At 45.8% G+C, this 13,931-nt stretch overlaps 1 protein-coding gene, 1 long non-coding RNA gene and 1 other non-coding gene across 3 annotated transcripts in view; all 3 read right to left on the bottom strand.

Moving 5' to 3' along the window:
• Nucleotides 1–13,931, bottom strand: part of LIMD1 (LIM domains containing 1) — a 60,595-nt gene that overhangs the window by 35,353 nt on the left and 11,311 nt on the right.
• LOC116657230 lies at nucleotides 643–7,822 on the bottom strand. The gene is made up of 3 exons (XR_004312299.1): nucleotides 7,812–7,822; nucleotides 3,844–3,849; nucleotides 643–980 (listed from the first exon to the last, which is right to left on the bottom strand). It is a non-coding gene; the product is annotated as an uncharacterized LOC116657230 (long non-coding RNA).
• On the bottom strand, nucleotides 12,204–12,275 carry TRNAV-CAC. Its single transcript has one exon. It is a non-coding gene; the product is annotated as a tRNA-Val (tRNA).

The raw sequence follows: 13,931 nt of genomic DNA on the forward strand, positions 1-13,931 counted from the left end.
AAGGGGGCAACGGCAGCCCCCTTATAGGGTTCCTAGGGGAGAATACACGAAGGGTGCTTGGCACGGGGTCCTTCTTTTATAAACACTCAATAAACAGGCATGTAAATCGTAAGGATGATAGTAACGTTACTGCATTAGCAAGAAGTCACTTCATTGTAACATGAGCTCTCAAAGAAGCTCCACGCCTCCCAGAATCTCACTCTGTGCATAAACCGAAGTCTCTCAATCTAGACCAGCCCAGAAGCTCTGCTGCAGCAGCCCGGGCTCTGGGCCAGTCCACATGAAAGGAGGCTTTGGAGTCTCCCTTCCAAATAACTCCCCCATGATAGTCAAAGGAAAAAAAATACAGTTATGTAAATAATGCTTGAAATTTTTTAAAAAAAGATTCAGGAACTTTACAAAATTGTCAAGTTAAGGCTGGTTTTACTTCTTTGCATCTTCTGTATTTAAAAAAAAATCTTAAAAGAGCAGGCATTGTTTTATAGCTAAAAAAAGTCTCATCTCAAGAAATGTTTGGATATGTTTAAATATATAATGTTAAAAATTCTGAAAAATTGATTATACATATACACACAATTTATAGACAAAGTATAAATATAAAATTGATTTTTCAAAAATTTTAATATATATGAAAAAGTCCCCCAGCGTCCAGCAGGGTAGCCAGCTCACATCATTGGTCAGGGACTCAGACACCTTTTTCTAGCTCTGGTTCCCATCCGGCAGGCTGTTCTCAGGCTGCAAATCTCCAGCCGCATTCTGCCTACAGAATAGAAAGCCCCGTGTTTCAGAGTTCTCATCATTTCAAGTGAACTCCAAGCTAACACATCCTTAAACGTGTCTGCACTGACCACACCAACCACACCAGGTCCACAGAGAACACACGAAGTCCAGGGCCTTCAAGTCGCTTCACCAACACTCCCTTAGGAAGCCGGTGTGGCTGTTGTCTGGAGGAACAGCACTGTGCCAGCCAGGGAAACTGGCTCTTGAGGAAATTTGCTTATGGAAAGCTCAAGAGATCACAGCGGTGGTTGTTTGTGGTTCTTCTGTTTTGACATTTTATTATGAAAACTTTCAGACGTGCAGAAAAGTGGAAAGAACCATACAGGGAACATCTATATGCCGACCACCCCAGGTCTACAAGTGTTAGCATTTTGCTGTCCGTCCCTCAGTCAATTCAACAATCCATCTTACGTCTGATGCACTTCACAGTAAGATGCAGACAACAGTCCACTGCACCCTGAACACTTCAGCCTGCACCTCATTAACGAGAGTTCACTCTCTGCTTACGGTTATTTTTTCAAGATAGAATTCAAGTAGTGAAATGCACAAATTATGTCTATCATCCAATGAGTTTTGACAAATGTAATGTAAACCCAGATCAAGATCTAGAATATTTTCAACACCCCAGCGAGTTCCCAGAGGCCCTTGCCTTCCATCTTCTCTTTCTGTCTGTGAACCTGCCTGTGTGTGTGTGTGCGCACGTGGGCACGTGTAGGATGAGACTGCTGGCAGCTGATATTCCCGTACTTAGCAAGCAGCACTGTGAAATAATAAATAAAAAGGCCCCATCAGGCCAGCCCATGGGAGTGGCTCTGCACCCCTAGCTCACCCCTGGGCCTCATCCAGGTGACCGCTCCTCTCCCAGGGAGGAAGGGAGGCCTCTGGGAGCTGTGGGCATTTTCTTTAGCTCTGACCGGATGCCGCACGCCATGTGGCATGACACAGCCATGACCCACGTACTGCGCTGAAGCGCGTTGAGGCCGGGGTGGGGCATGCAGTCAGGTGTAGGGGCGGCTGCGAGGGGGCAGATTTGAATGAATTATTCTGTACCCAAGTTAAGCAAGGCTTTTTCTCAGCAGAAAGTTGCAGCCTATGGACCTGGGTGGCTCTGGGCAGCACTGGGAGTCAACAGGCTCTGGAAGAGGAGCCAAGTGTTAGGGGCAGAGCTGGACCAGTGGCCCCAGCAACAGGCTTCCCCCTAGCCACAACACAAGCTCACGGGAAAAACCCCAAATGCGGCAGGTACCAGGCAGATGGCCGCCTCTCAAGTCTGGCTGTAGGAATCAAGGGAGAAGCCCATCACTAGGTTCCAGTTCGGGGACAGGACCACAGTGCCTCCAGTTGACTCCAAGGTGCTGCCAAGGTTGAGAACCACGGATGCAGATAACACAACAAACCCCATCCTCCCTGGCACCCGGGCCTCCCCTGCCTGCCCTCTCTCCCACACGCCCTATAGTTCCCAGGTCAAGGGTTGAAACTCTCACCAAGCCACAAGGGAAGTATTTAAGGCCATTCAGGGCTACAGCATCATTGCACAGTCTACTTTCTTCACTCTGAAAGCTGCTCAAAACCCACGTTGGCCTCATTTCACTGCAGTGGGAAAAGAAGTTTCTCTTGCAGTTTCCCAGTCACCACCATAAGCCAGAGCTAGCCTTGCCAGGCCACCTGCAGGTGCACTTCTGCCCCAGGGCCCTCCCATTCTCTGGCCTCAATCATTCCCGGCCCTCACTCTCCATAGGAAAAAGGAGTTCAAAGTACCCCGGAGCAAGACCTGCACCCCACCCTCAGCCGCTCCTAAAGCCACCAGGGAAGCCTACAGCTGCGGCTACTGGACTCACCCACCTGTGACCTTCCCCTCCCTCCAGTCTCTGCACAGAGGCCGGTTGTCTTTCTCAACTGTAATCTGAAATAGGAATGGCCAATCAATGTAGGAAAAGATGAGCCACATTGCCTGGAGGCAAATGCAAAGATGCCACTGACTCACGGGCAAAGACGAAAAGCACTGATGACAGTGTCATGGAGGATGCAGAGAAAGGACATTCTCGGACACTGCTGGTGGAGGCACAGATGTGGACGGCCTTTCTGGAGGGCAGTGTGGCAGCACGTATCAAAAGCCTTAAAAAACCTTCATGTCAATCAATCTGAGAATTTGTATTGAACTGTACACTATCAGAGGGTGGATTTACGGTATGTGAATCACATCTCAGCAAAGCTGTTATAAAAAAATAAACATAGTCGTTAAACTATTATTAAAACACTTACATATGGGTACTCAGAAACAATACAAATACCCAAATGAAGAGGTAGAATTAAATAAATACTATATAACTTTTAAAAATCATATTTAACAGCAGCGTTGTCCAATAAAACTTTTCCTGTGATAATGAAAATGTTCTGGAGGAGGGCACAGCTCAAGTGGTAGAGCGCATGCTTAACATACACAAGGTCTTAGGTTCAATCCCCAGTACCTCCTTTAAAAATAAAGAAATAAGTAAACATAATTAATAATTACCTCCCCCACAAACAAACAGAAAAAAGAAAACATTCAATTCTGAATTGTCCAATATGACAGCTCAAACATCTGTTGGGCACTTGAAATGTGGCCAGCACACCTTCGTAACTGTTTTTAAATTTAATTTTAAATGCCTCATGCATTGGACAACACAGTTCTAGAATATTCTTTTATGACATAAATTCTTCATGATACAGTGTTAAATGAAAAAAGGAGATGGGACCACCATGCATATGCACCACATTGTTCTCTCCTGTTTTTTTCAAGTATATTTATATGTAAAGACGTGATGACAAGGATGAACAATAATTACTGTCCACGGTTACTGCTGAGAAGTAGGCCTTTTGGAGGATTTTTTTTTCATTCTTTAACCTCTTCCTCATTTTTCATATATTCTAAAATGAAGATATACTACCTTCATAATCAAAAACAAGATTTAAGATTTAAACAATGTTATAAATACAATACCTCACGCAAACTGCTCAAAAATCCTTTCTGTCTCTGACACCTACGGGAAAAGTGCTCCTCAGAGCATCCTGCAGCCCCACAACCAGACCCTCCCCACACACAGAGTTGATGCTCCCCCATTGTCACCCCAAGCCCATTCACTTCCAGGGTCTTCTCCCACCCAAGTACTAACCAGGCCCGATCCTGCTTAGCTTCCGAGATCAGACGAGGTCGGGCACATTCAGGGTGGTATGGCCGTAGACTTCCAGGGTCTTCTCATGTGATTTCAGACCCACAAACAAGTTGTAGAAGTAATAGAAAGACTTTCTATACACCCTTCATCCAGATCTGCCAGACGTGAACTCTTACACGACCACAGGACAATTACTAAAAATCAGGAAATTAACCCAGATATAATAAATATTACTACATATTATTTATATATGTACACACACACATATACTATCCTATAGAGCTTATTAAAATTTCACCAATTGTCCCTCTAATGTCCTTTTTTTCTGGACCAGGATCCAATCCCAGAACTTAATCCACTGCACTGAGCTGTTGTGTTTACTTGGCCTCCTTTTATGGGGGACAGCTCCTCAGTCTTTGTCTTTCATGACCGTGACACTTTTGAAGAGCCCTGGCCAAGTGTTTTGCACACCGTCCCTCACTTTGGTTTATCTAATGCTTTTTACATGATCAGACTGAGGTTTTGCGTATTTGGCAGGGACTCCCCAGAAGTGATGACATGCCCTTTTCAGTGCGTCCTATCAGCATGTACATGGTGCTGACACGTCTTAACTCCCGGGGACAGAAACTCTGATCTCTTCTTAAGGTAGAATCTGTCAGGTTTCTCCACTGTGAAGTTACACTTTCTCTTTGTAATGAATAAGATGTTCATGAGGAAATCCTTTGAGGTTAAGTAAATATCCTTTTCCTCATTCTACGTGTTTGCCCATTATTCAGCATCCACTGATGATTCTTGCCTGAAACAATGACTACAATGGTCTTTCCAAGTGGTGACCTTTCTCTTTCCATCGTCCTTTCTACAATTCTCTAATGGAATCTTCTGTGTGAGAGTGTTTTTTTCTTCCTTTCTCCCTGTTTATGTCTTTGTTTCACTAGGGACTCATGGATATTTATTTTATTCTCTGGGCTGTAATCCATATTTATCATTATCCATTTTGTTGAAATTGTCACAGATTTGGAAGCCCCTTTCTCAAGTCAGCTCACTTCTAACGTCACTCTTCCTTGAGAGAAGGCTCAAAATTGTGCACACTTCCCAGGACTTCTGCATAAACATCAACTTCTAGAACAAATGTCAACCTTCAGCAGAGAGGCTTGAACCCACTTTGCAGGCTGCGCGGTACGGCACTTACATCCCTGCTCCTCACCTGTCAGGTTCTCCTACACAGAGCTCTCCTGACAGTGGTTCGCTTTCCCCTCAGCCCTTCAGAATCCCCCTGCCAACATCCTGCCCCCAACCTGCTTTCCTCCTGGACTATTTCCCTCCCTCTGGCTTCAGAATCCTCTAATACTTCAAATAAGGCTCAGCTCCATTCCTCACCAGCTTCAGCTCTCCGCCCAAACCAGGGTTGCCAGTTAACTATGAATTTTAGATAAACAGTGAGCAATTTTTCATTACAGGTAAATGAATAATTGCAAAGTATGTGTTATGTCCCAAACATTGCATGGTACATACTTACACACTAAAAAGATTATTCATTGTTTACCTGAAATTCAGATTCAACTGGGTGTCCTGTACTTTTATGTGTTAAACATGACAACCCAAGTTCAAGCATAAAGAAGGGCTGGCATTTACTGACTGCACAATTGGGGATCAATTTAGTCAAGAAGATAAGCAGCTAAAACACTTTACAGAGTTCATGATCCTTTTCTAGGGAGTGGTGTGTGTGTGTGTCTGTGTGTGTGTGTGTGTTTTCCCCTAAACACTTTTATTGAAACATAACATACATAAAGAAAACCCCCCAGAGCATTAAGTCTACCACCCAGTGACTTCACAAACACCAAGCAGATCAGGAAAGGGAGCATCACTCCTGCCAAGCCTGAGGAGGGCCCTGCCCCTCTCCTGTGGTGGATCTGGACAGAGTGGGTTTGTGCATAAACCCTGGGTTCAGATCCCACCTCGGGCACGAGCATAGTTTCCTGCCAAATGGGATTAAGAACATACACATTTCCTGGGGTAACTCTGAGGATTCACTGAGATCATGAAATGGTCTGAAACTGCTCCTGGCACTGTGGGAGGTACCCAATTAAAGTTCATTTCCTTCCCTCCCTTTCCAGGAAAGATATTTTCCTCCCTAGTTTCCTACCAGGCCTGAGGACTGAGAAGGAAAACGTACCAGCCAATCTCCTGAGGGTCACCCGCACTCCAAATACCTCACAGAGCCTCCTGAGTCCTTCCCGGAGGGGACCCCTCCGGTGCTCAGATCTGAGCTCCACCCCCACATCTCCCCCAGTGCATTCTAACCACATTGTTGGGGCAACTGCCTCCGCCCAGGCACACATGGGCACTCAATGGACATTTGCTGGTTGCATGAATGAATGAATGAATGAACAAACCCACACACCCTGCCCACACAGCTCCATGCATTTCCCCACTCAGCACTTTCCCAACCTCACTGCTGCATCATCCGCCCCACAATGGAAAATACAGCAGGCGGGGTGCCTGGTCCATGTCTGGGTCAGAGGGGACAGCTGTGGGACTGAGATTAGTGACCCCAGAGCAGTGAGACGCCCCACACGACAGTCTGATGCCATAGGAACAACTAACCATGTGGAAGCAGAAAGCAACAGGAATGAAAATCCTTTTTTCAGGAAAAAATAAAGTCCTGCTCTTTTCTCAGAAGTAACCCAAAGCTGATTTTAGAGATGCTTTCAATCCACATTCACTCGAGAAAAGGGTGTGACGGAGGACAAAAAGACAAAGTGAAAAGTGCTGGTCAAACCTTGAAGCTCAGGGGAAATGTCTTCTCTCTCCAATTTCCAAACAGAGTCCTCTTCCCTGCTTTTCCTCCCACTCCCCGGGGAGTCAGGAGCAGAGACCCCAGGCTGGGTTGAGCCCCCAGCTTCAGTGCCGGTGGGAGAGCAACGCCGGGGGATGTCCCCTTGGGACAAAGAGCAAGTCTGGAAGCCCACTTTGTTTGGTTCTGGTTACCCGGCGAGCCACCCAGACGAGCTACTTCATCGCTCTTTGCCGTAGCTTCCCCATCTTCAAGGCCGGAAGTGGTAACGGGCACTCTGCTGGGAGCCCGAGACACCTGCACAGACATCACTCCTTCGTCAACAGTCCTGAGCCTGCACACGGGAATAGAACGGAGGTTTTAACAGCACTTTTAGGCTTGACTGAGAGAGTGACACAGGGACACATCTGTTAATTCCCCTTTCTGAGAAAAGAGAAATCATTGCTCTTTAAGATACCCCATTTAGAATCTGCAGAGTAGGTGAGCTCCCTGCGAGGCACACACAGACATGAGTTTCCTGGGGGGGCCAAGAACCAAGACATCTTTCAGGGAGGGACCTGAACAACTAACCCACCCAGAGGAAGAAGCGTGGAATAGCGATGCCCACCGTGCATGAACTGGGAGGGGTAGGACATGAAAGACTTTCTAATAATCAGAACTGGCCGGCCCCTCTCAAGCCGCCTTGAGACTGAGCTCCCTGGACTGCTGGTGTTCCGGAGGCAGGAAGGTCGGAGCAGGGATTCCTGCTGTGTGGAGGGGGAGGGGATCCCGGCTCTCAATTCTGATTCTATAATTACCTGTATAAAATTAGATTGACTGCTGACCTTGCAAAAAATCAAGACAGCAGCCAGGATGACACAAAGTCCCCAGAAAGTTCCAGAAGCCAAACGGAAGTGGTATTTCCAACAAGCAACAGAAATGGAAAGTGCTTCATACACTGGCTTCTACATTCAAGTTTTGTATCATCCAAGAGAACCTCTACCAGCATAATTTTTACTAACTGTCTCAATTCACTCAGATGCTTAAAAAGTAAATATCTATGTGTTTAAAAATAGTCTGTCTGGCGGGAAGGGTATAGCTCAAACGGTAGAGCACATGCTTAGCATGCACAAGGTCCTAGGTTCAATCCCCAGTGCCTCCTTTAAAAATAAATAAGTAACTGACTGATATATATAAAATAGATAAACAAGTTTATATTGTATAGGACAGGGAACTACACTTGATATCTTGTAGTAGCTTGTGGTGAAAAACAATATGAAAATGAATGTATGTATATTCATGTATGACTGAAGCATTGTGTTGTACACCAGAAATTGACACAGCATTGTACACTGACTTTACTTCAATAAAAAAGATTTTTTAAAAAGTAAACCTAATTACCTCCCCCACAAAAAATTTTTTTAATCAAAAATTGTCTTAACAATTTGACACAACATTGTAAAATGACTATAAGTCAATAAAAAAAAATGTTTAAGAAAATTGTCTTAACAAGATTATCCCTACATAGAATGATGGGTGCCTTTTATTACTACTTTTGTCTATATGTTCTGTACTTTTCTACAGTTAGTTGTGTTTGGTTAAATGTTTTAAAAATGACAAAAACTACAGAAGAAAGCTGGTGAAAAACATCAAACCTTTAAGAAAGCACAGTAACTGCCCAAAAAAGGGATGAAAAGAAAATCGCTTGTGAAGCTATTTCAACAGAATAAACTGGAAGGGTATCAGCCAAGGGATACCAGCTGGGAGAGCAGGTGGCTTGAGACTGACAAGCAGAGCAGAGCCCAGAGAAACTCCTGAGTCAACTCGAGTCAAGAACCACAGAACTGGTGCAGCCACTGCAGAAAACAGCTCCTCAAAAAACTAAAAGTACAACTACCACATCATCCAGCAATTCCACTTCTGGGTGTACATATCCAAAGAAAATGAACTCTAATTCGAAAAGATACATGCACCCCAATGTTCATAGCAGCACTATTTACAATAGCCAAGACATGGAAACAACCAAGTGTCCACCAACAGATGAATGGATAAAGAAGTTGTCACACTCACCGAATGGAATACTACTCAGCTATAAAAAAGAATGAAATTCTGCCATTTGCAGCAACATGGATGGGCTTGGAGAATATTATGTTTAGTGAAGTAAGTGAGACAAAGAAAGACAGATATTGTATGATATCATTTATATGTGGAGTCTAAAAAATAATGCAAATGAATGTGTACGCAAAACAGAAAACAGACTCACAGATACAGGAAACAAATTTTTGGTTACAAGAGGGGAGAGGGAAGAGGGAGGGACAAATTAGGGGTGTGGGATTAACAGGTACAAACTACTATATATAAAATAGATAAACAACAAGAATGTATTATATACCACAGGAAATTACAGCCATTATCTTGTAATCTGCAAAAATACTGAATCACTATGATGCACACCTGAAACCAATATAATACTGTAAATCAACTATATATACACATATATATAGAACCACAGGGGGCTCTTACACTGCTGGTTAGAGTGTTACATGGCACAGTCACTCTGGGAAACTTAGTGGCAGTTGCTGAAAAGGTTACACATATTCCTACCCTATGATCTGGCAATTCCACTCCTAGATATGTACCCCAGAGAAATGAGCACATACGTCCACACAAATGATCAGAGTAGGCTTATCTGTAACAGCCTTACACTGAAAGAACCCAAGATTCCTCCAAAGGGAGCTGGAAAAACAGACCGCTGTATTCACACCATGGGGTGCTACTCGGCAGGACAAGAGGACCAACAACTGACACAGACGACAACAGAGATGAACTTCACAGACACTGAGTGAAGTAAGCCAGACAAGGGTACTACAGTAGATTCTCGCTATTTGAGGCAGTTATGTTCCATAAAGTCACTGCAAATACCGAATTAGTGAATGCTAAACCGCTGCTCACAGAGGAAACACACAATTAGGTTCCTGTGAGCCTCTGGTCACAATGTCTCTTTCCATCAATTAAACAATACACAAACTTGTTTTATCTGTTTCTGTTTAAAGATACCTTATTTCATATATACTGTTGTGACTCGAACATTGAACTCACAGCCAACAGCCCTATAACTCGTGCCTGAACGAAGCTTGTCTAACACACGAATTTTCTCCACAAGGCACATCACAGCCGTCTCAAGTTTAGGACCGCTAGACAGCACTTCAGCACTATACCTGGGCCATTTTAAACAGAGAAATCACCAACAAAGAGCACAAAAATGCAACAACACAACAAAACCCAAAGCATGGCACTAAATAGATCAAGGAAAGGACACTTTACAATATGGGAGCTGAAACAAGCAGGCAGAGCCTCTCCCCAGGCAGCCTCTGCTGGGAATGTGTGTGGGGCGACGCAAATTGTTCACCACTCTACACATGTCCCGAATGATCTCCAAAGTGCTGTGAGGATTGATCTGGGTTTACAAATGAATTTTAGCAAGTAGACAAATTCACCCATACAGAATCCGTGAATAATGAGAATCAACTCTATGAATATGCTCTATGTTTTGAAACAGGTGAAACTAATAAATGGTGAAAAAATCAGAAAAGAGGTTGCCTGGGGTGGACACTGACTGGAAGAGGCAAGAGGGAACCCTATGGAGTAGGAACTGCTGTCTTTTCTTTCTTTTTTTTTTTTTTTTTGAAATGGAGGTACTGGAGATTGAACCCAGGACCTCATGCACGCTAAGTCCCGCACTCTACCACTGAACCATCCTCCCACCCCCGGAACTACACTCTCTTGATAAGAGTGTGGGTTACACAGGTCGTGCGTTTGTCAAAACTCATTGAACTACACGTTATTTCACTGAATGTTATTCCTTCCCTCAGCTTCCTCTGCTCTCTGGCTGTAAACCTGGGCAGAGCTGCCCCTCCGCACACCCACACGTCCATTTTCAGGCACAGGTAAGCCAAGGGTGGCAGCCATAGCAGGCCACTGGGCAGAGGAAAGGCTGCCAACCCTGGCCCCTGGGCTTTTCAAACTGACCTCCAAGCTCGGCTAACAAAGGGCCTCTGTCTAAGCCCCACCACCTGAGAGGGAAGCCTCAGCTCATTCAGAACAAGCCCCAGACAATCGGGCCTATGGAAGCTGCCTGGAGAGCCACCCCGACCTGGCCACCAACCGCCACACCCAGGCAAGGTCTCCAGAGCCTGGAGGGAGGTTTAGGGAGTGGGGAGCCTGTCAGCCAGACTCCAGGAGGAGCCAAACCCCAAAGGGCCTGCTTCCCACCTCTAGACAGGAAACACCTCTCTAACTACAGGGACAGGATGGGTGACCTCTTTGGATGCTCTGCCTGCACCCGCTAAACTGAGGGTGCGTATTTAAGTTCCCAGAAAACTGGCTCAGCTGCAGATACCAGCTGCTCCACCACGCCCTGTGCAGATGCCAGCTTCACACCCCAGGGTACCTTCCTCCTCCACCAGAACACACACGAGCCTCAGTGGGTTCTTTGGGGGGGGAGGTGGGAGTGGGGGATGGCAATTATGAAACCAGTCTCCCTTGGACAAGTAACAATCTTTATGTTTAAGTATTTGTGGGTCTGAACGAATCAACCGAGCCTGGTTTCAGACAGGACAAGCAAAGTAAAGGAGCTTTAATACTTTTGAGAAAATAATAACTCTAAGTGCTCATACAGTAAGTGGCCGCCGCGTGCCACAGCCTGTTCCAAGTGCTTCGTAGAGCACAGCGCCATCCAACGTAAAAATAAGGCAAGCCACGTGTGAGCTTACATATTCAAGTATTAAAAGTAAGAACTGACAAAACTCAATTTAATATTTTACTTATTAGCCCAACATATCCAAAGTATTCTGATTTCAACATATAATCAATATAAAAATATTAATGAGCTATTTTGCTTTTTTCCACCCCAAACCAAGTCCTCAAAATCCAGGGTACATTTCACATTCAAGCCAGCCACCTGGTGAACAGGCTCAGCAGCCTCCTGTGGCTGTGGTTCCCCAGCTGGACGGCACACATGTACACTAATTAATTTAGTCCTCACAACAGCCACATCTGCATTTTCCTGATGGGGAAACTGAGGAACAAGGATGTTGAGCAGTCTGCCCAGGGCAGAGCCCATAGTCTTATATGGCTTTTCATCCCCACCAACAGCTCCTCAAATTCTGGCTTTTCGTGTAATGTAAATGTCTTCTCAGAGAAGAAAATCTCTCCAGGTTTACAGACTAGCTCCCCCGCCACCAGCCATGTCACCCATGTCCTCGCCCAATAAGCTCATCCTTCAGCTCAGACGGGTTGTCAGGGTCTGACAGGGCATCACAGCAACCAGCCGGCGCGGTCACAGAAACCCGTGCGTCTAGCATCCACTGCATCTCAGCCCACTGGCATCGTAACCAAAACATTTCAGTTTTTTACTCTGATTGCATAATGCTATAAATACACACTATGACTGATTCACTCAACAAATACTTCACAAATAATTTCTTTTTTTTTCTCAATGGAGGTACTGGGGATCGAACCCAGGACCTCATGCCTGTGAGGCATGAGCTCTAACCCTGAGCTATACCCTCCCCACCGTGAGTGACTTCATAGAATAGGCTGGAGTAGGAACTGCTCTTTTTGCTGTTGTATTTTGAATTTTTGTTTTGTATTTTGAATCATTTCACTGATTCAGTGTTTGGTTTTATTTCCTCACTTTCCTTGCTTCTTAAGAGCCGCTTTATCATAGAATGTAGTTCTGATTTCATGAGCGAGGCTGATGGTAACCAGGCATTATTAGTGGGAGAAGGGCATTTCAGAGTCACCTTTGCTGGGACGTGATCTCCCAGAGGGACCCGGAGGGGTGACTGGGAGCAGCGCCTGTCATCACCACCCACTCACCTGCTGCCCAGGTGTGTCCATTAACATATGTGTTTCTCATGCCCTCCCCACCCTGGGCTTCTGCGCTCTGTTGCTGACTTCTCTGCAAGTGAACGAGGGACCAGCATCCACAAGGGATCAGCTTCCACTCAACTGATGTACGCCCACTCCCTACATAGTGTGACTCAGGTCCTGCCTCTAAAACCATCACCCTCAGAGCAAGGAGTCTCCTCCCAGGCAATAGCCCTGAACCCCAAACAGGCCCTGGGGGCTTCGGAGCATAGGAAAGGAAATGGAATTCTAAGGAGCACAGGACATTCAGTCCCTGTCAGGTGAGGAAACTGAGGGCAGTAAAGTGAAGCAGAGTGTCCGAGCTGGCACAGCACATAAGCACCACCAGGCAGGCCTGCACCAGGCTGTGTCTGCTGCCAGCAAGTTCCACGTGACAATAACTCTGTAGGCTAATGCCCCAGGGCCTGGCCCTGAAATCCATCTCTCTCTAAGTTCACTTCCTTACTGCACCACCAGGAAGTGATGCGAACTCAGGAGGGGGAAAGGGAAACAGAACGGGCCATGTTTCAGCAGACAGGAACCTACCCGCATCCCTGGGGCGAGCCCTGACTGTCATGTGGCTCCCCCCGGACAGGGAGGCTCGGGAGGACAGGGAGGCTGCTGTTAGGGATTTAGGCAGCAAAAGGCAAATCTACTACTGTCTTATCAAGCCGATGTGACTGTCACATGCAGTCGGGCCCAGAGCCTGCTGTGACATGGTTCACCCCGACTCAGGGCCTACATTATAAGAGGGGTGCCTTGTCCACTACACCTCCCAGGATCAGCTGCGGGGTAGACCCACTGCTAAACTCAACTCCCTCCTCTTGAGTGACAGAGAGCATCTTGGCAGGCTTCCAGAGCTTTCTATATGTTACAAAAACGTGTCGGGGAAGGAAGGTAGAGGCCCTGATATGTTCCTAACTTCCAGTAACCGGGAGTAACCGGACCACGCTCTCCTGGGACATGCAGAGACGAACTGCAGAGCAAAACAGATGAGGGAAGAACTTGGCCAAGTCCAGACTCGTGGCTCTCAAAATTTAAAAATAACCTGGCTGTGGATCCTAAAGTATTCCCTTGGAAACACTCAGGCAGAAAGTCTCCAGTCTTCCAGGGTGATCCCTGAGATTCTGTGTCCAGCTGGTTTCCCTGGGAGGGGACAGATGAAAAACAAAACCTGAAGTAGATATAAATATTTGCTGGCAAGTGCTACCCTGCAGTTGACACGCCTTGGAAATTTTGGAGGCCTGTTTTGATTTAGGGTAAAGTTTCTGTTCAGCTCGCCAGATGGACTCTGAGCATAGTTCCATCCAAAGTTT

Source organism: Camelus ferus, chromosome 17, assembly GCF_009834535.1.
Source record: "Camelus ferus isolate YT-003-E chromosome 17, BCGSAC_Cfer_1.0, whole genome shotgun sequence".
NCBI classification, from domain to species: domain Eukaryota; kingdom Metazoa; phylum Chordata; class Mammalia; order Artiodactyla; family Camelidae; genus Camelus; species Camelus ferus.